Below are 21,861 nucleotides of genomic sequence, written 5' to 3' on the forward strand. Positions count from 1 at the left end.
GGGGATCTTCTCAACCCAGGAATTCAACTTTTGTCTCTTACGTCTCCTGCATTGGCAGGCAGATTACAGCTGAGGCACCAGGGAAGCCCAAAATGGGTTTATACTAGCATTTGATTTTTTTTTTCCTGCTTTGATACTTATGCGATTTCATTTTTCTTGAAATTAAAAAAAAAAAAAAAAACAACTTTGCCAAGGCTTTGCTCAAATTTGAAGTGAGTTTCCTTCAAATGCAGCAAACATTTTTAGAGCTGATTTTTCCATTTTTTGTTTTTAGTTCAGCTTGTTGGACAGTTAGATAGATGTATTCAGATGTGGAGAGTTTTAAGGAGTACTTTTTAGAATTAGAGCATGAACTGGAGGCAGTGGCCAGAGATCAGGAAGCTGGATAGTCTGTGGTAGCAGAATGGCCCTTTGATGTCTGGTATGAGGATATTATTGTGAACATTTTTAAACACTTAAGAGCCAAGGATTTTGGTAACTTCCTTATATGTATTGGCTTATGCAATGATCACAAAATCTTAATGAACTAGGCACTATTTTTTTGTTGTTGTTGTTGCTTCTTATTAAGAAATTGGTTTTCCGGGGAATTTAAGTAATTCACTCAAGGTCCCACAGCTGGAAAGTGATCATTGAGTTGCTGATTTTCTCAGTGCAGTACTTCTTCCTCTGAAAGCCGGGTTCAATCTATAGCAGTTCCCATTCCCTGGCAAAATAGTTGAATTTGGCTGGATCCAGCTTTGAGAAGAAGCTGCACAAATGCAGGTAAACTCTGTTGTGGATCTTTCTAGGTCAGGATGGCTCTAGTGCTGTTGGAAGGAAGTATACTGGTAATAGCAGAAGCTTTTTAATCATACTGATAGGAATTAAAATTCTGACTTTGCTACCTACTAGCTCTGTAATCATTTTTTAACTTTCTATTTTGTATTAGAGTATAGCTGATTAACAATGTTGTGATAGTTTCAAGTGGACAGCAAAGGGACTCAGTCATACATATACATGTATCCATTCTCCCCCAAAATCCCCTCTCATCCTGGCTGCCACATAACACTGGGCAGAGTTCCCTGTGCTACACAGTAGGTCCTTGTTGATTAACCATTTTAAATATAGCAGTGTGTACATGTCGATCCCAAACTTCCTAACTATCCCTTTCCCTGATCTTTCTGCCCTGGCAACCATAAGTTCATTCCCTAAGTCTGTGAGCCTGTTTCCCTAAGTTTGTGAGCCTGTTACAATTGTTTTGTAAATGGTGTTCGCTTGTACCATTTCTTTGTAGATTCCCCATATAAGGAATGCCATGTGATATTTCTTCTTCTTGGTCTGACTTACTTCACTCAATATGACAATCTCTAAGTCCATTCACATTGTTGCAAATGGCACTTTTCATTCTTTTTAATGGCTGAGTAATGTTACATTGTGTATATATACCACAACTTCTTTATCCATTCCTCTGTCTATGGACATTTAGGTTGCTACCATGACTTGGCTTTGTTCTATAATCTTGGGAAAGTTATTCAGTCTCTTTGCTTCTAAGTTATCTTATCTGTAAAACTGGGGTTTGCTTTGAGAATTAAAGGAGTACCTGACATGTATTAAGCATTCAAAATTGCTGTTATTAATGCTGAATGACTGGATGGGTCAGGATAAGCCGTGTGGGAGTGGAATTGAAGTTTTTAACATTTGGAATGTTGCTGCAATAGTAGGTAACCAGATACATCTTTTTCTCCCCTAAAGATATTGACTACTGCAATAGCCTGGAAAGAAAAATTGGGCATAATTTACCGAGATCCTTCTGTGGTGGTGGTTTAGTTGCTAAGTCGTGTCCAACTCTTGCGACCCCATGGACTGTAGCCTGCCAGGCTCCTCTGTTCATGGGATTCTCCAGACAAGAATACTGGAATGGGTTGCCATTTCCTTCTCCAGGGAATCTTCCCAACCCAGGAATCAAACCCAGGTCTCCTGCATTGCAGGCAGATTCTTTACTGACCAAGCTATGAGGGAAACCCAAGATCCTTCTAGTTCAGAACAACTGTTCCCTTCTCTAATGTCACAGGGATCACTTGGATGGACAAAATACAACTTGGGTATTTCACCTCTGGGCTCAGAAAACATAATGCTCAAGGCTGGTCCAAAGAACTACTTGGACCAGGGACTTATTCAAAGAAAGAATTTGATATGAAGAAGTTATTCGTGTCTTTACATGCAAATATACTTTTTCTTGCATGGAGCTTAAAGTGTTTGGGGGAAATGTTAATAGCCTTAGTTGGACATTATTGCCTTATTCCTTAGTGTCTTACGCCTGGTGACCATTACACAATCACATTACCTTCCTAGACCTTGTTACTGTTTGAGACTGGAAAAAAATACTTACAACATATATAAATACAAATTATTAACATCCATAACATACCAACTGCTCTACAAATTATTAAGAAAGTGACAAACAACCCATTAGCAATATGAGCAAAGCATGTGGCAGCCTGGGTGGGAGGGGAGTTTGAAGGAGAATGGATACGTATATGTGTATGGCTGAATCCCTTTGCTGTCTGCCGGAAACTATCACAACATTGTTAATTGGCTATACTCCAATATGAATAAAATAACAAGTTTTTTAAAAAAGAAATATGAGCAAGGGTATGAATAGGCAATTCATTGAGGAAATACTAATGGTCAATAAGCATATGAAAAGATGCTCTTTCTCACTACTAATCAGGAGAATTAAAAAATGAAACAATAGTTAGATTTTTTTTGCCCATTTTGTTGGCAAAAAATTATAAATGATTGACAATATGTTATGTTGATTAGGATGAGGGAAACATATTTTCACACACTACTGGTGGGAATGTAAATTGATATGGCTATTCTGTTGGGTAATTTGGCACTATTATACTAAATTTAAAATGCAAATATACTTTGATGCAGCATATTCGCTTATAAAAATGTTTGCACATCTGCACAAGGAGACTTATACAAGGATGTTTATAGTTCTAAAAGATTATAAACAACCTAATGGTCCATCTGTATTGGAAAGACTAAATAAATTATTGTACCTCCTTGCTATGAAATACTACTCTGCAGCTGTAAACAAAATGAGATAGACTTATCTATACTGACATAGAGAGATGAAAATCATAGGTAGCATAAAATTATATGAAGTATGATCCAATTTTGTGGGGAAAAAACAAATTCTGTGATTATGTTTGTACATGCATAGGAAAAATTTGTACACAAAATTGTTAGCATTGAGGTTATCTCTGGAGTGTGGTATAGCATGGAGAATGATGAAGAGAGGCTTTTATGTTTACTTTATAAATTATGCCTCTGTACAGTTGACATTCTGAATTTTTTTTATATATATATGTTTCTATTACCTGAGCTTTATTTTTTTTATATAAATTTATTTATTTTAGTTGGGGGCTAATTACTTTACAATATTGCAGTGGTTTTTGCCATACATTGACATGAATCAGCCATGGGTTTACATGTGTTCCCCTTCCTGGACCCCCCACCCACCTCCCTCCCCATCCCATCCCTCTGGGTCATCCCATTGCCTCGGCCCTGAGCCCTTGTCTCATGCATCGAACATGGAATGGTGTTCTGTTTCACATATGATAATATACATGTTTCAATGCTATTCTCCCAGAACGTCCCACCCTCACCTTCTCCCTCAGAGTCCATAAAATTGTTCTATGCATCTGTGTCTCTTATTCTGTCTCGCATATAGGGTTATCGTTGCCATCTTTCAAATTCCATATATATGCATTAGTATACTGTATTGTTGTTTTTCTTTCTGGCTTACTTCACTCTGTATAATGGGCTCCAGTTTCATCCATCTCAGTAGAACCGATTCAAATGTATTTTTTTAATGGCTGAGTAATATTCCATTGTGTATATGTACCACAGCTTCCTTATCCATTAGTCTGCTTATGGACATCTAGGTTGCTTCCATGTCCTGGCTATTGTAAACAGTGCTGCGATGAACATTGGGGTACATGCATCTCTTTCAATTCTGGTTTCCTCGGTGTGTATGCCCAGCAGTGGGATTGCTGGGTCATATGGCAGTTCTATTCCCAGTTTTTTAAGGAATCTCCACACTGTTCTCGACATTCTGAATTTTTTAACTACAGTATACTCTAATACTTTCTGATGAGAATGTATTTGTGTATTACTTGAGTAATTTTTTAAAAACATAAAAAGAGTAAAGGTAAGAATGGATTTGAAAGCTTTTCCTGTTCCTTCCCATTGGGAGATGAGAAAGTGTGGATGGATGAGACAGGAAACAGAGGAAGTGAGAGTAAGGCAAAGTGAGATATTTCTAAGTACTCTGGCACCATACATATTTTTAAAAGTCAATGATACCTCAAGTCAGAAGATTATTTAAGATCCTGTACCAGTCTATGGTAAGAATTAGACTTCTTACAACTGTAAGAGAAACATATTGCAGGAAGGAAATTAAAGTCTGAAAAGGAGAATTCAAAAATCACCAGAAAGGTCACTAATAGCTCTGGAGCAGGTGCAAGTGTTGAAAGTTGTGGGGAAATCTGAAAGGTAGGCGTGTCAGGCTTCCAGAGCTGGGTTGTGAAGGGGAATGATGCAGATGACTGTAGAGGATTACTGGCTTTGTATGGTTATAATATTGCCTCTGTGAGGTTGCAGTGGTGATCCGGGTGTAGGAAAGAAAAGCTGGAGATGGAGCAGAAAAATGTGAGGACAAACTTTAACCTACCAATACCTCTGTCTCTTACTTGCCAACTGAAAAAAGAATGCACAACATGAGAGCTATGAGTTTTGGGTTTATTTGGGGACTTACTGAGGACTATAGCCTAGGAAATAGCCTATCAGAGAGCTCTGGGTAAATGTTGCAAAGAGATAAGGGGGAAGATCAGTATATAAGTGGTTTTGGAGAAGGAGTACATACAACCAAACACACATAGTGGTAGAAGGTTACTGTTAGTCACAAGGAATAGGTATTTTAGCTAATGATTCTGGTACTTTTCTAAGTATGGTAAGATGCAAGGATCTGGATTCATAAAATTTTCTCCTGAAAGGATCTATCTGAGGGCCATTTCTGCCAGTTTTCCCAGAGCACAGGGTGCCTCAATCTTGGTTTCCACCCTGAATTCATTTTAGGTCAGTGACTGCAGTGGCTGATGACTCAATTCTTGTAGACGTAGGTGGCAAGTGACATTCCTTTGTTGCACTCTGCTTCTAACCAAAATTTGACATTTTTGGTGTAATGGCTACTGGTTCAGACTTTTGCCATTGAAATCTCATATAGACTAACTTTTGGCCAACTCTAAGCAAACATCATTTAGAGAAGAGGATTTGGGGAAATGTAGTTCACAGTGTACCCAAGTCGACACGAGAACAAACTAGCACAGATCCTATTCAATAATCACCAAAAACATAATAGGGGCATTTTATAAACTGACAGATATGATTGTGTATTCATACTGAGGTCGGGTTGGAAAGAATTCTACCTTCATTTTGTAGCCCTTTTTGAACTGGACTCAGTTATAAGCCCTTTTGGTTTTACTTTGTGATGAAATAGTCACAATAGGGCTGCAGAGTTGTTTGCAGAGGTAAGGGATTGGCAAGAAGTGTTTCGTGCTGGTAATTCATTCATGTCATTCACTCAGTGAATATTTATCAGAGTCCCTACTTTGTGATTACTGCTGTGCTAGTGATGTGGATATAGAGTGAGGAAAACTAGACATGATCTCTGCCCTTGTATAGTTTCCATTCATGTGGTTGAATCACAAATGTGTGGGTGTTCCATTACAAGCAGATATAAAAATTATACATTTGGTAAATACTATGAGTGAATATGTTCTGATAGGTTAGGGGGAGATTTGAGAGGCCACAAAAGATTTGACCTATGATTGAAAGACAAGTGTTTAACTAGGTGATAGACAATCCTGATGATCACAGTGGGAAATAAAGTACAGAGTGTATGTGATTTTTCACACAGAAGTGAAGGCATGAATCTTCACTGAACAGAGGCTGAGAATGAGAAGAAACTGGGAGTTTGGGATGGCTCTTAACTGCAGCTCAGTGGGAGTTTATATTCAGTCGGTCTCTAGGCTGCCCCTTAGCTAGGAAACTAGTTTTGGTTGGGTTGGTGATTGGACTCGCTGGACCAGGTATTAGCTGAAAGTGAGAGCCTCTTACCTACAGTTTCATGAAAATTCAGAATATCTTTTTCTCCTATGATTGGGAATTGAGATATAGGTCAAATTGCAACCAATTCTACCATTTAAAGGAAACCGAGTATTTATTGGGGATATGGCTTGTAGCTGTTTCCCAACTGGAGCAGATCCCCAGCTGTATATTTAACTTCACACACAAATATGTGAGTTCTTGACTCCGGGTGGTTGACTGGGGGTCATAGAAACTATGGGCTCTAAGTAAGATGCTCTCATCTCTGATGGAGAGTCTGATGAAGTGTAGATTGGGATCCATGGAACCAGGGCAAGAGTGGAGTTACCAAAGCAAAAATGAGAGCAGAGCTAACAATTGTACAGGAAAGCCAAGTTTCCAAAGTTAGAAGGGGAGTCATCTGGAGGGTCACACAGTGCTGGGAGTCAGATATGGAGATCTGTGCACAGATACAGGAACTTGGGACCTGTGTGATGATAATACGTATCAGAAAAAGTGGTTAAATATAGTAGTAGCAGTGGTGGCGGTGAGCATGTCTGTCATACTTGTCTAGAAAGAGGCTGTCTGCTAGCTGATTCTTCTTCATTGGTGGGCAAGTCAAACATTTATGGAAAACATCCAGTTAGAAATGTCTTTACTACTCCATGTATGTCTGCAGACTCTTAGTTGCTGGTGTGTGACAAGTTAAAGAAATTGAAAGAAAGAAAGAAAGATAGTGCTAAGTCAGTCTGACTCTTGCGATCCCATGAACCGTAGCCCGCCAGGCTTCTCTGTCCATGGGATTCTCCAGGCAAGAATACTGGAGTGGGTTGCCATTTCCTTCTCCAGGGGATCTTCCCGACCCTAGAATTGAACCCAGGTCTCCCACATTGCAGGCAGATGCTTTACCGACTGAGCTCAGCTCAGCTCAGCTCAGTCGCTCAGTCGTGTCCGACTCTTTGCGACCCCATGACTTGCAGCATGCCAGGCCTCTCTGTCCATCACCAACTCCCGGAGTTTACCCAAACCCACGTCCATCGAGTCAGTGATGCCATCCAACCATCTCATCCTCTGTCGTCCCCTTCTCCTCCTGCCCCCAATCCTTCCCAGCATTAGGGTCTTTTCCAATGAGGCAACTCTTCACAAGAGGTGGCCAAAGTATTGGAGTTTCAGCTTCAACATCAGTCCTTTCAATGAACACCCAGGATTGATCTCCTTTAGGATGGATTGATTGGATCTCCTTGCAGTCCAAGGGACTCTCAAGAGTCTGCTCCAACACCGCAGTTCAAAAGCATCAATTCTGCAGCACTCAGCTTTCTTCACTGTCCAATTCTCACATCCATACATGACCACTGGAAAAACCATAGCCTTGAGTAGACAGACTTTTGTTGGCAAAGTAATGTCTCTGCTTTTAAATATGCTGTGTAGGTTGGCCATAACCTTCCTTCCAAGGAGTAAGCGTCTTTTAATTTCATGGCTGCATTCACCATCAGCAGTGATTTTGGAGCCCAAAAAAATAAAGTCTGACACTGCTTCCACTGTTTCCCCATCTATTTCCCATGAAGTGATGGGACCAGATGCCATGATCTTAGTTTTCTGAACATTGAGCTTTAAGCCAACTTTTTCACCTACTGAGCTACTAGACTGTAAATAGATTATTTCACTGTGCCTACTGTGTAGTTCAGCTGATTTTTTGATAAAAAGACCTTCTCAAAGAAGGAAGTGATGGTATGTTGATATGCATCATTCTGGCCAAACTCCTTATCTCATAGCTGGTCAACACTTTGAATAGGTCTAGAGATAGCTTCCCGGCTAGAGTGAAATTTGTTGGTGCTATTTGCTGTTTAGTAGCTAAGTCCTGTCCAACTCGTATTGACCCCATAGACTGTAGCCCTCCAGGCTCCTCTATTCATGGGATTGTCCAGGCAAGAATACTGGAGTGGGTTGCCATTTCCTTCTCCAGGGGATATTTCCAACCCAGGGATCAACCCGTGCCTCCTGAATTGGCAAGCAGATTTTTTACCACTGAGGCATGAGGGAAGCCCAGAGTGAAATTTAGGAGTCATCAATATATTTGCAGTATTCGAAACTATGAAGCAGATAAAAATTTCTCAGGGAGCATACAAAGAATGAGAAAAGAAGACAGCCAAGAAGAAGAACAAGAAGGACATCAACCTTTAAATGTTCATTAACTGAGCATTTACTGTGCTAAGTACTTTACATGCATTATCTCATTCAGTCTTCACAATAACCTCAGGAGGTAGTAAGTATAATTATTCCCATTTTACACTAGAGTAAACCAAGGTTTATGGTTACTAATATTCTGAACCCAATTTAACGTGTGTGGGTTTTTCCACACCACTAATCAATTACACCATTAATCAATTCTGCAACACAAGCTGTGTGTCCTACAATTCAACTAAATTCTGACATCTACCTGGAGAGAAAGTTAGATCCCACAGGTTAAGGACTCAGTCCCACAGTATTGTCCTCCCATTTAGACTCCAGTCATAAGTGAGGTTTTCACCTGTGCTTCTGACTTACTGGCTGTAGATTGGAGGTTCCAATGGCCCCTTCTTCGGATTCAATTAATTTGCTAGAGCAGATCACAGAACTCAAAGAAACATTTTCCATACTAGATTATTACTAGTTTATTATAAAAGGATATAACTCAGGAGCAGCTAGATGGAAGACAGATGCATAGGGCAGGGTATGAATTTTGCAGGAAAGAAAGTGGAGCATGAGAAGATGGTCACATCCCAGGTCTCCGACAAGTCCCTAGGAGGGCTGCCAAATGTGGGTTCTTGGCCTCACACAGAAAAGAACTCAAGAGTCAGCCATAGTAAGGTGAAAGAAGGTTTATTCTGGGAGATACACACCACAGAGTCTGGGTCATCTAAGAAGTGCCAGGGTATACAGTTGTCAGTTTTTATAAGAATGGGTAATTTCATAGGCTAATACGTGGGGGAATTATTCCAACTATTTGGGGGAAGGGACAGGGATTTCCAGAAAGTGGATCACTGCCCACTTTTTGGCCTTTTATGGTCAGCCTCAGAACTGTCTTGGCACCTGTGGGAGTGTCACTTAGCTTGCTGATGTATTACAGTGAGTTTATACTGAGGCTCAAGGTCTAGTGGAAGTCAACTCATCTGCCATTTAGGATCTAGTTAGTTCTAACCAGTTTATATTGTATCCTCAACAGCTATGTCATTCTTTTGAAGGTTGTGTCCTGCCTGTCTCATGAGGAAAGGGCACAGAGCTTCCACGACCTCTTCAAGCATACCTGCTGCTGCTAAGTCGCTTCAGTTGTGTCCGACTCTGTGCAACCCCATAGACGGCAGCCCACCAGGCTCCGCCGTCCCTGGGATTCTCCAGGCAAGAGTACTGGAGTGGGGTGCCATTGCCTTCTCCGTCAAGCATACCACTGTCCCCTAATTACCACATATTCAACAACCCAGAAGCACTTTGAATCTTGTTCTTTTTTTTTTCTTGGAGCCTTCATTACAGAGGCAGGATTGAATAAGTCATCAGCCATTGGTGATTGATTCAATTTCCAGGCCATCCCCTCCACAGAGGTCAGGTGATTGGAACTGAAAGTTCCAACTCTTTGATTACTTGGTTGGTTCTCCTAGCAAAGAGCCCTCATCCTTAGGTGCGGTCCAAAAGTCACCTTATTAACATAACAGAAGACACATTTATCACACTTATCACTTAGGAAATTCCAAGGGTTTCAGGACTTCTGTGCCAGAAACAGGATGAACACCAAATTTATACTTTTTATTACAAATCATAATATCACAATTACAAAGCCAGTGAGTGGCAGAGCTGGGAATCTAACCCAAGTTCTCTGAGTCCAGAACTTACACTCTTAATTGCTAAGACCTACCCAGTTGCTGGCTAGAAGGGGGGACCCCAGGGCCTCTTGCCAGCAGCTCCTTCTGAGAAAGAAGGTCCTTAGGGGCAGAATCAGATACGGGTTGAAAATGGCCCCCTGAATCAAGGAGTTCTGATAACAGCAACAAAAAAGGGATTTGGAATGGGCTTACGGGAGGTAGCATCTGTTCACACACCAGAGATAGTTGCTAATACCCAATGTGGGCTTTTTTGTTCGTTTGATAGAGTGGGTTTGTTGCATGAATTATCTTGATTTGCTTTTATGGGTATGGGCATTTTTAATGTCAGAGTGATCTTTAAAGGTTCAGAGTGGGCTTCCCAGGTGGAGCTTGTGGTAAAGAACCCGCCTGTCAATGCAGGAAACAGGGATTCGATCCTTGAGTCAAGAAGATCCCATGGAGGAGAGCATGGCAATCCACTCTGGTATTCTTGCCTGGAGAATCCCATGGACAGAGGAGACTGGCAGGCTACAGTCCTCCAAAGGGTCGCAAAGAGTCAGATACGACTGGAGTGACTTAGCACACACCCACGCCTTCTCTTAAAATGTTGGATATAGAACGGATGGTTCCTGGATGTTGGAACTGTTTTGATCATGTCAAACTGGCTTGGTTGCAACATTGTGATATCATCAGGACCCAGAAGAGAGTTTCTTGGGATGTGGGAAGAGCTGAGAACTTGAGCTGGGAGAAACCTGAGCATTCTCAGCATCAGGAAATATTGTAATCTTTGCTCTGCAAATACACAGAGAAGGATTTGGCTCCTATGAAACAAGAACAAGGTGGGCAGGCCCCTTGGGGCCTTGGGCTTCTGAAAGAGAACAAGTTGCAGCTTTCTGCTATTTCAGCAAGCAAGAGGGCATGAGATGAGGAAGAAACTGACATAGAAGCCACATGCCTTCCCATGAGCTCAGAACAACTGGCAGCAAACATGCTTTTCTCCAAGAGGAGAAATTGTCTTAATTAGCAGCTATTTCATAGAGATGAACTATGTTCGTACAAAGTGAATAAGACTCATCTTTATGTTATTTCTTACCTCTCCTTGCTATTCTTTGGAACTCTGCATTCAGATGGGAATATCTTTCCTTTTCTCCTTTGCTTTTTGCTTCTCTTCTTTTCCCAGCTATTTTTAAGCCCTCCTCAGACAGTCATTTTGCTTTTTTGCATTTCTTTCCCATGGGGATGGTCTTGATCCCTGTCTCCTGTACAATGTCACAAACCTCTGTCCATAGTTCATCAGGCACTCTGTCTATCAGATCTAGTCCCTTAAATCTATCTGTCACTTCCACTGTATAATCATAAGGGATTTGATTGGAATCAAGATTGCTGGGAGAAATATCAATAACCTCAGATATGCAGATGACACCACCCTTATGGCAGAAAGTGAAGAAGAACTAAAGAGCCTCTTAATGAAAGTGAAAGAGGAGAGTGAAAAAGTTGGCTTAAAGCTCAGTGTTCAGAAAACTAAGATCATGGCATCTGGTCCCATCACTTCATGGGAAATAGATGGGGAAACAGTGGAAACAGTGTCAGACTTTATTTTTTTGGGCTCCAAAGTCACTGCAGATGGTAATTGCAGCCATGAAATTAAAAGACGCTTATTCCTTGGAAGGGAGGTTATGACCAACCTAGATAGCATATTTAAAAGCAGAGACACTACTTTGCCAACAAAGGTCCGTCTACTCAAGGCTATGGTTTTTCCAGTAGTCATGTATGGATGTGAGAGTTGGACGGTGAAGAAAGCTGAGCACCAAAGAATTGATGCTTTTGAACTGTGGTGTTGGAGAAGACTCTTGAGAATCCCTTGGACTGCAAGGAGATCCAGTCAATCCATCCTAAAGGAGATCAGTCCTGGGTGTTCATTGGAAGGACTGATGTTGAAGCTGAAACTCCAATACTTTGGCCACCTCATGTGAAGAGTTGACTCATTGGAAAAGACCCTAATGCTGGGAAGGATTGGGGGCAGGAGGAGAAGGGGACGACAGAGGATGAGATGGTTGGATGGCATCACTGACTCAATGGACATGGGTTTGGGTAAACTCCGGGAGTTGGTGATGGACAGGGAGGCCTGGCGTGCTGCAATTCATGGGGTCGCAAAGAGTCAGACATGACTGAGAGACTGAACTGACTTATGTTATTTTCTTCAAATATATACAACTACGTGCTTTAGCTTTATTTGTTGTCTCCCACCACTCCTTACCTCCTGTATCCTACTAGACATTTGATGGTGGCAGGGACTTGATCTTATTCATTGCTATAGGACTATGCCTAGAACAGTGCCTGGAACATTGTAGGTCTTCAATAAGTATTTGTTGAATGATAAAAGAAAAAGAGAAGTGGGTCTTGGAGGAGGAAGGAGAGGAGCCTGTAACCATAGAGACACTTGCAATAAAAGAACAGTTGTTAAGAACACAGATTCTGGCATTAGACTGTCTGTCTTCAAAACCTGTCTCTGCCACTTACTAACTGGGCAGTTAATGACTTCGGGCAAATTGTCTAACTTGTGCATCAACTTCCTCATCTGGAAATGGAAACAATAGTATCTGTTTTATAGGGTTGTTTACAAGGTTGAAGGAACCAATAGTTGTAAAACACTTAGAATAGCACCTGGCATATAACAAAAGCAATAGAAGTGTTTACTAAAATAGATAGTATTATTTAGGAAAGTTTAGTGCAGGAAAGCACAAAGTATGTGGAAGGAGATAGGTTATCATTCTCTGAGCAGTTGCTATCTTCCAGGTGCTCTGCTCCGTGGGTTACTTGCACTACTTCATTGAATCTTCATGACAACTTTGTGAATTAGGTGACATTATTATGTCATGTTACAGACACGTACACTGCATCCAAGCCATGCAGAGCTGAAACTGAAACCCAGTACTGCATCTGAGCAGTACTGACTTTAACCTGTAGATCATAAGGAAGGGCTGTCTGTTTTTTAACTGATACTTATATCGACTTAAAGTCGCTCAGTAATGCGGGAGACCTGAGTTCAATCCCTGGATTGGGAAGACCCCCCAGAGAAGGGAAAGGCTACCCACTCCAGTATTCTGGCCTGGAGAATTCTATGGACAGTATAGTTCATAGGGTCACAAAGAGTCAGACACGACTGAGTGACTTTCACGCAATATGTCGACTTAAAGGGCTTCCCAGGTGGAGCTAGTGGTAAAGAACCTGCCTGCCAATGAAGGAGAAGTAAGAGATTTGGGTTCAATCCATGGGTCAGGAAGATTCCCTGGAGGAGGGTATGGCAACCCACTCCAGTATTCTTGCCTGGAGAATCCCATGGACAGAGGAGCCTGGTGGGTTACAGTCCATGGGGTCTCAAAGAGTCGGACACGACTGAAGTGACATAGCACAGATGCATGTTGACTTAAACACACATACACACACAATCTGAGAGCTGTGAGTTTCAGTTTTATTTGGGGACTCACTATAGCCCAGGAAAAACCTCTCAGATGGCCCTGAGGAACTATTCCCAAGTGGTAAGGGGGGAGATCAGTATGTATGTGATTTTGGCAAAGGGGGTACCATGCAACCAAGCACACATCTTGGCAGAAGGTTGCTAGCAACTATTCATGAGGAACAGCATCTTAGCTAATGGTTTTAATGCTTTTCTAAGTAGGAGAAGATGCAAGAATGCATGTTCATCCCAAATTTTTCCTGAGAATATCTCACTATATTAAAGCCCTATTCTGCCAGTTTCTCCAAATGACAGAGTCTCTTATTTCTAATCTTTGCCCTGAATTCCTTTCAGGGTATATTATAGGGAGAAGTTACTGATGGGGCAACATTTTTTGTTTTACACTTAAAATTTTATTTTCAGTCCTTAGCAGAGAGTGGGCACTCAAAAAGAACTGATGAATTTGAATGAATGATGAATAAATAAATGCTTTTAAGAGCTGCAGAAGGAGAAATTCCAACCGAAGATTAGGGAAGAACCTAAGAAGACTGTGGAGGCAGCCAATCTGAAGTAGGACTGGAGCGAGCAATCTGAGCCTGCTCTCACTGCAATGAGGATAGCCCTAGGTTGTTCCAGTACCCATAGGAAGCCACTTGGAGGTCCTGGTATGTGGCTGGAGGTTACAATTATATTTTCTAATTAAAAGGAAAAACGTGAGTTTATGGGATACATTCTCATTTTAAAAATACACACAACAAAGACAAAGCAAAAATTCTCTTTGATCTACCTTGACCATCAGTTTGATGTGCATCCTTAGAAATTTTCTCTGAATTTGACTATATATGTACAAATAGAAATATATTATTTGGTTTTGTGGTTTTTTTCACATGAATATGTTGCTATATGCATTGTTATATAGCTTGCTTTTTTTGCGTTCAATAACAGGTGTTACAACTCTGTTTCTGTGTTAGTATAGACAGATCTATTTGCTTTTAAATGGTTGCCCAGTGTGGAATATGATACTGACTGTATAAACTATAGCTGATGTAAATACTCTCTCTTTCTTTATTTCCTCATTCTCTGTGCATGTGTCTCTGTCTTTCTCCCTCTCCTCTCCCTCTTTCTCCTCTCTCTCTCCTCTCCTCTCCTTCCCCCCTTTCTCTCCCCTCCTTTTTTCTTTCTTCATTTCAAACAGTACTGAGCATCCTTGCAAATGCCTGTTTCTGCTCATCTACAAGAATTTCTCTGGATAGAGAAATGGAGGTGGAATTGTTTGGCTGAAGAATAAGCTCATTTAAAATTTAGTGGATAACTGCCAAGGAATGTAACTAGAGTTTATAAAAGGAGAGACAAGAAATTAGTGATCTCTGAACTCATTTGTCTCTCTGGTCCTGAATTGTTTCTCTTCCTGTTTCTACATTGTTTTTCTTTAGCTTCTCTGTGAGGCCACTGTTCAAAAATTTTACTCTATCTCAACATAGCTAAGCAATAACAATTTTCTGATTACACTAATCTCTAGGAAATTGTGTGGGAGGGAAGGGGCTGAGAGGAGGGGTGGGGGAGGGGCAGAGAGTGCCCTAGTGGCCACATGGCAGCAATGCAGTCCTGACAGCCTAGGCTCAGCTGGGGAAAGGGATCCAGAGTCTAAGAATGGAATTTGTTGGGGAGAAGGTCAGGACGGCTGCAGTGTTCGTCCTTTATAGCTTAGAATGTATTTTCATACACTTTTCTTTTCTGTGGGGTCTTGGAGAACCCTTCACTCTGGGTAATCCTTTATCCTTCCCCTGACCCCAAATCAAGAAAAAAGGAAGCCATACACTTTACTGAGAATGAGACATTCAGAAGAACTAGTGCCATCTACAGTCCTAAAACTTGCCCACATGTTGTCTTTGGAATTTCCCCACAGATCTCTATTTACTCCTTTCGCTTCAAATTATCCCTATGTTTGCTAAAACTTTGGCAGTCAAAATAACAGTAATAATAAATGAGTAATAGATGATGTAAAATTCAGTGATAGTGTTTTCTGTTAGAGTTTTTAAACCAGTTCTGCTGTGATTTTTATTTTTAGTAATTTTCTTTGCATGTTTGACTGTATTATCATACCCATCAGTTATATAGTGTGTAGTCCCTTAGTGTTCGCAAGCACTTTGAAGCCCAACATTTCATTTAACAGTTGTTGCAACCACTGCTGTCCTTGATTTTATAGAAAACAAGACTCAAGAAAGGTAAGTTACTTTTCTAAGGTCACACAGCCTATGACAGAGTCATGTTTAAATGCAGATCTGCTCGTATCTATTTTCCTTGGGCATTCTGTTACAATCTATGGCCTTTTGGCTTTATGATTAAATTTGATTTTTTTCAGCCTGAAAATATAACCATGATTTTGGTTATCTCCTTTTGATCCACTGAAGATGAGGAAACTAAGATTTGCATTTTGAGTTTCCCAAGCTTGATAAACAAACTTCTGGTGAATAAGAGAAACAAACTGGAGGTGAAGACTGAATGATAGCTTTGTACCTGGATGTTGAAGGGAAGAATACTCAGGGGTGACTGAGAAGACTGAATTACTGAGCAAGAGAAGGCTTTGTCTGGAATGGTGATGCCCTTGCTGGAGCTAGTGCTTGTGTATTTTTCTTGCCCTTCATAATTATTTTAACCTGAGACTAAACTCTAGAGTGTCCCTAAAGTCTTCATCTCTAGCTTTATAATATGTGTAAGCTAAATTCATTGAGAACTTGCTAGGTTCTAGGTACTGCTATAAGCTTTTTACAAATATTAACTCATGAGATCTTCACAGCAACCTTAGAAAGTAGAGATTATGATTATTAAATCAGTTAGTGATGACGAAATTGACAGTCAGCAATGGGTCGGGAAGATCCCCTGGAGAAGGAAATAGCAACCCACTCCAGTACTCTTGTCTAGAAAATTCCATGGATGGAGGAACCTGGTGGGCTACAGTCCATGGGGTCGCAAAGAGTCGGACATGACTGAGCGACTTCACTTTGACTTTTCACTTTGAATGTTAACTAACGCTGAAAGTCACCATGCTAGGGTGTGGCAGAATTTAGACTTGATTCTAAGTCTGTCTGATTTTAAAGCTTGTGCTCCACTCATTATAAACTTCTCAAAAAGTTCCCCCCCACTTAAATAACTCCTAAAAGAACACCCAAAATATAATGTGAAAGCTTAAATGGAATAGTGACGATACTTTTTGACATGAAAGCTATCTTTTCGGCAATGGATAAATTGCTTCCAAACATGGATTGAAATATAAACTTTAGTGTCTCCAAAATTGGGGTCAAATCTCAGTTCTGCCTTTTCTTTATCGGTTTCTTTATCTGTCATTGAAGATAATAATAGCAGGGACTTTGATAATATGGTTCTGAAATATAAATGAGAGAATACATATAAAGCATTTTGAACTGTCCCTAGTTTATAGATAGAATTATGCGACAAAGCTCTGTTATGAAGATATAAAACAAATCTAGAAACTTTGGGGTATGGCCAAACAAGAAAATTACAGGCCAATATTTTTGATGATTATAGATGCAAAAATCCTCAATAAAGTAGTAGCAAATCCAGCAACACTTAAAAAGGCCCACACACCACAATCAGGTTGGATCATCTCAGGGTCACAAGGATGGTTCAACAGGCTCAAATCAATCACTGTGATACACCGCAGGAACCAAAGACAAAAGCCGCATGATCACTCACAGATGTAGGTACTTTATGGTTTCCTTGGGTGAAAATGAATCTTATCTAGATCAAAGGAAGCACTGGAAATGGCAAACCCCTTGCGCACTAGAAAACAACTGCTGTTCACCTGCATCCGTTGGAGCGATGGGATTTGCAGCTGTTCTTTGTCAGTGACGGCCTCGTGCACATTCCCGGACCGCTCCTGCCTGCCTCCTCAGGCGCTCTGCACATCGCACTGTCTTCCCCCCATAATGCCTTGTTCATACTTGTGCCTTGTTGTTGTTCAATCACTCAGTCACGTCTGACTCTTTGTGACCCCATGGACCGCAGCACTCCAGGCTTCTCTGACCTTCACTTTCTCCCGGAGCTTGCTCAAACTCCTGTCCATTGACTTGGTGATGCCATCCAACCATTTCATCCCCTGTCATCCCCTTCTCTCCCACCTTCAATCTTTCCCAGCATCAGGGTCTTTTCCAATGAGTTGGTTCTTTGCATCAGGTGGCCAAAGTATTGGAGCTTCAGCTTCAGCATCAGTCCTTCCAATGAATAGTCAGGACTGATTTCCTTTAGGATGGACTGGTTGGATATCCTTGCTGTCCAAGTGACCCTCAAGGGTCTTCTCCAACACCAGTTTGAAAGCATCGGTTCTTTGGTCCTCAGCCTTCTTTATTTGAGCCTTGGAGGGAGCCAGATAGCTCTCTTTCACTGAGTTGTCTCTGCCTAGTAAAACTCTTGAAGGCAGCACTGTATGTTTAGTCGAAACTCATGGTAGTATTTCAGACATTAATTTGTGGGCACAAAATGATTACTTGAACCTCAGGGCCTTCAAATGATAACAAATTATCCGAAAGTCAAGTCCTTCCTTACCCCAGCCTGTATATGGTTCAGACAGAGTGTATTCTATGAGGCTCCCAAGGGCCCCTTTTTCTTGGATAGTAAGAGGGAGAGATTTTCCCTCTTTCTCATAGATGTGGTTCAGGAATCAGGTTTTGGAAATACAGCCTAATCCACATTATCACTGTCAAGAGAATGGGATCCCAACTGGCCTAGTAACTGTTTTCTTTTATTAACTTTTCAGTGAAAATTTTCCCTTCTTTGTAATTAGATCTAGTGATTAGAATCTCTAGACTTTGCTCTTTAAGTACTAGCAAGTGTTACAATGCCTGGGACCATGAGGAAAGCTGCAGTTTGAGTTGCTGATGGAAAGAGAAGGTTGGGCAGGCCCTCAGTTTCTAGGGCTGTTGATTTAGAACAGGCATCAGGTGCCCAGAGACACTTGGGAGAAAGGGTGCTTATAGGGGCCATTAATGAATCTGTAAGGGAGACTGAATTATTTCTCTAATGATGTGGTCCATTTATTTTTAAGATCATTTGTGAGTTTCTTATATCTTCTAGTTTGTGGGGGAAAGAAAGGAAAAGAGATATTTCTCTCCTTTTTTGTCTTTGGATTTTGGAAAACTGCCGTGATGAAGACATAAAGACTCTAAAGAGTTAAAATAGTACTGTAGGCATGGAAATGCCCTTTAATGGGTAAGTGTATAGGATAGACAAATACTTGATGTTATTAATATATAAGGCACTGTTATAGGTTAATAAGAAAAATGCAAACATCACAATAGACAAAAAGACAAATGAGATGAATAGACCATTTGCATACCCATGCATACACACAAAAATAGAAAAGAAATAAAAATGGGCAATAGGCATTATATAAAGGACAATGAACTCACATGCTCTATTAATACCTAACACATTGATAACAATCAAAAAATTAAAAACTAATTGTCTCAGCCAGTGTTAGACAGCTTAAGGGAGAAACAGTGCTAGTGGAGGTATAAGCTCATCTGACCTTTCTGAAGGGCAGTTTGAGAATACATGCCCAAAACTTTAATATGTGCATATCTTTTGACCTAGCATTTTCACTGTTAGATATTTGTCATAAAGAAATAGTTGAAAATGTTAAAAAAAAAGGTTTAGCTACAAAAACTGTAGCAGCAAAAATCAGAAGCAATGAAATATTAAAAAAAAAAAAGGAAACTAGTTAAAAAGATTATGGTATAGGCATAGAATAGAAAGTTATTCAGCCATTAAAAATCATGATTTTGAAATGATAAAATGCTCATGATATCATAATATTAAAATAAGAAAAATAGATATGAAGTTGTATATGCAGAGTGTGATGCCAATTTCATAAGCAAAAGTATATTAAAAGACTAGAAGAAAATATACTTAAATGCTAACAATAATTATCTCTTGGTGTTGGGATGACAGATACTCTTTACTTTCTTCTTTTTAGGCTTTTTTATGGCTTTTCCAAATTTCATACAGTGAATATGTGCTACTTTTATAATTAGAAAAAGACAACAGCACAGAAATGGTATTTAAAAAGACATTTAAACTGGTCTCTGAAAGCTAATCTTTGATTTAATTTTTTCTCTTGTAATTTAAACACAGTCATTTCCTTTGGGAAATGAGAAACATTAAAATGTCTGGTGGGAGAAATAGTTGAAAATTAAAAAAAATAGATTATGTTATAGACATAGAATAGAAAGTTATACAGCCATTAAAAATCATGATTTTGAAATGAGAAAATGTTCATGATATTATAATATTAAAATAAGAAAATTAGATATGAAGCTATTAGATATTAAAATTAGATATTAAACTGTTTGGTGAGAGAAAATATATAAAGGCAGTTTTTTTTTCTGGGGTATGTAGGAAATATCCCAAGATAAAAGTATTTCATTGGAGTATGTATATTCCAGACTGACCTTTCTTTGAAAGGCTTTATGTTACTTTTAAAACTGCCTTATGAAGATATAATTAATATACCATAAAGTTCAACTATTTAAAGTGTACAAATGAATGTTTTTTAGTATATTGACAAGATTGTGTAGCCATCACCATCTAACTCCAAAACATTGTTATCACTCTAAAAAGAAAATTCATACTTCAGTAGTCACTCCCCATCCTTCCCTCTCCTCACTATCTGGTAACCAGTAATCTACTTTCTATCTATATGGATTTGCCTATTGTGGAAATTTTGTAAAAGTGAAATCACACAAGATGTGAGCTTTTGTGAGCTCTCACTTAGTATCACATTAATATTTCCAAGGTTGAGCTAGGTTTTAGCATGAATCAGTACTTTATTCTTGTTATGACTGAATAACATAATTGTATGGGTATACCACATTTTGTTAATCCAGTCATCAGTTGATAGACATTTGAGTTTTTTTCCAGTTTTTTGTTATTATCAATAATGCTACTGTGAACACTTGAGTACAAAGTGAAGTGAAGTGAAGTGAAGTCACTCAGTCGTGTCCGACTCTTTGCGACCCCATGGACTGTAGCCCACCAGGCTCCTCCGTCCATGGGATTCTCCAGGCAAGAATACTGGAGTGGGTTGCCATTTCCTTTTCCAGGAGATCTTCCCTTCCCAGGGATTGAACCCAGGTATCCCACATTGGAGGCAGACGCTTTAACCTCTGAGCCACCAGGGAAGCTCTTGAGTACAAAGTTTTGCATAAAAATATGTTTCCATTTCTCCTTGGTATGTAACTGGGAGTAGAATTGCTAAAGTCTTATGGTGACACTGTGATTAACATTTTGAGGAATGACCAAACTATTTTCCAAAGAAATTTCGCCATTTTATATTCCCATATGTTACCTTTCATCCAACAATTCTTACATGTGCCCTAAGAAATATGTACAAAGATGATCATAAGTTCAGTTCAGTCACTCAGTCGTGTCTGACTCTTTGCAACCCCATGGACTGCAGCATGCCAGGCTTCCCTGTCCATCACCAACTCCCAGAGCCTATTCAAACTCATGTCCATCGTGTCGGTGATGGCATCCAAACATCTCATCCTCTGTCATCCCCTTCTCCTGCCACCTTCAATCTTTCCCAACATCAGGGTCTTTTCAAATGAGTCGGTTCTTCGCATCAGGTGGCCCATATGAGTTTCAGCTTCAGCATCAGTCCTTCCAGTGAATATTCAGGACTAATCTCCTATAGGATGGACTGGTTGGATCTCCTTGCAGTCCAAGGGACTCTCAAGAGTCTACTCCAACATCACAGTTCAAAAGCATCAATTCTTTGGCGCTCAGCTTTCTTTACAGTCCAACTGTCACATCCATACATGACTACTGGAAAAACCATAGCTTTGACTAGACGGACCTTTGTTGGTAAAGTCATGTCTCTGCTTTTTAACACACTGTCTTGGTTGGTCATAGCTTTTCTTCCAAAGGAGCAAGCATCTTTTAATTTCATGGCTGTGGTCACCATCAAGTGGTCTGGTATCCCATCTCTTTATGAATTTTCTACAGTTTGTTGTGATCCACACAGTCAAAGGCTTTGATGTGGCCAATAAAGCAAAAGTAGATGTTTTTCTGGAAATCTTTTGCTTTTTCAATGATCCAATGGATGTTGGCAATTTGATCTCTGGTTCCTCTGCCTTTTCTAAATCCAGCTTGAACATTTAGAAATTCTTGGTTCATGTACTGTTGAAGCCTGACTTGGAGAATTTTGAGCATTACTTTGCTAGTGTGTGAGATAAGTGCGATTGTGCAGTAGTTTGAGCATTCTTTGGCATTGCCTTTCTTAGAGATTGGAATGAACACTGACATTTTCCAGTCCTGTGACCACTGCTGAGTTTTCCAAATTTGCTGGCATATTAAGTGCAGCACTTTCACAGCATCATCTTTTAGGATCTGAAATAGCTCAACTGGAATTCCATCACC

This window comes from Giraffa tippelskirchi, chromosome X, assembly GCF_054371585.1.
Source record: "Giraffa tippelskirchi isolate mGirTip1 chromosome X, T2T-mGirTip1v1.2.pri, whole genome shotgun sequence".
In the NCBI taxonomy this organism is placed as follows: domain Eukaryota; kingdom Metazoa; phylum Chordata; class Mammalia; order Artiodactyla; family Giraffidae; genus Giraffa; species Giraffa tippelskirchi.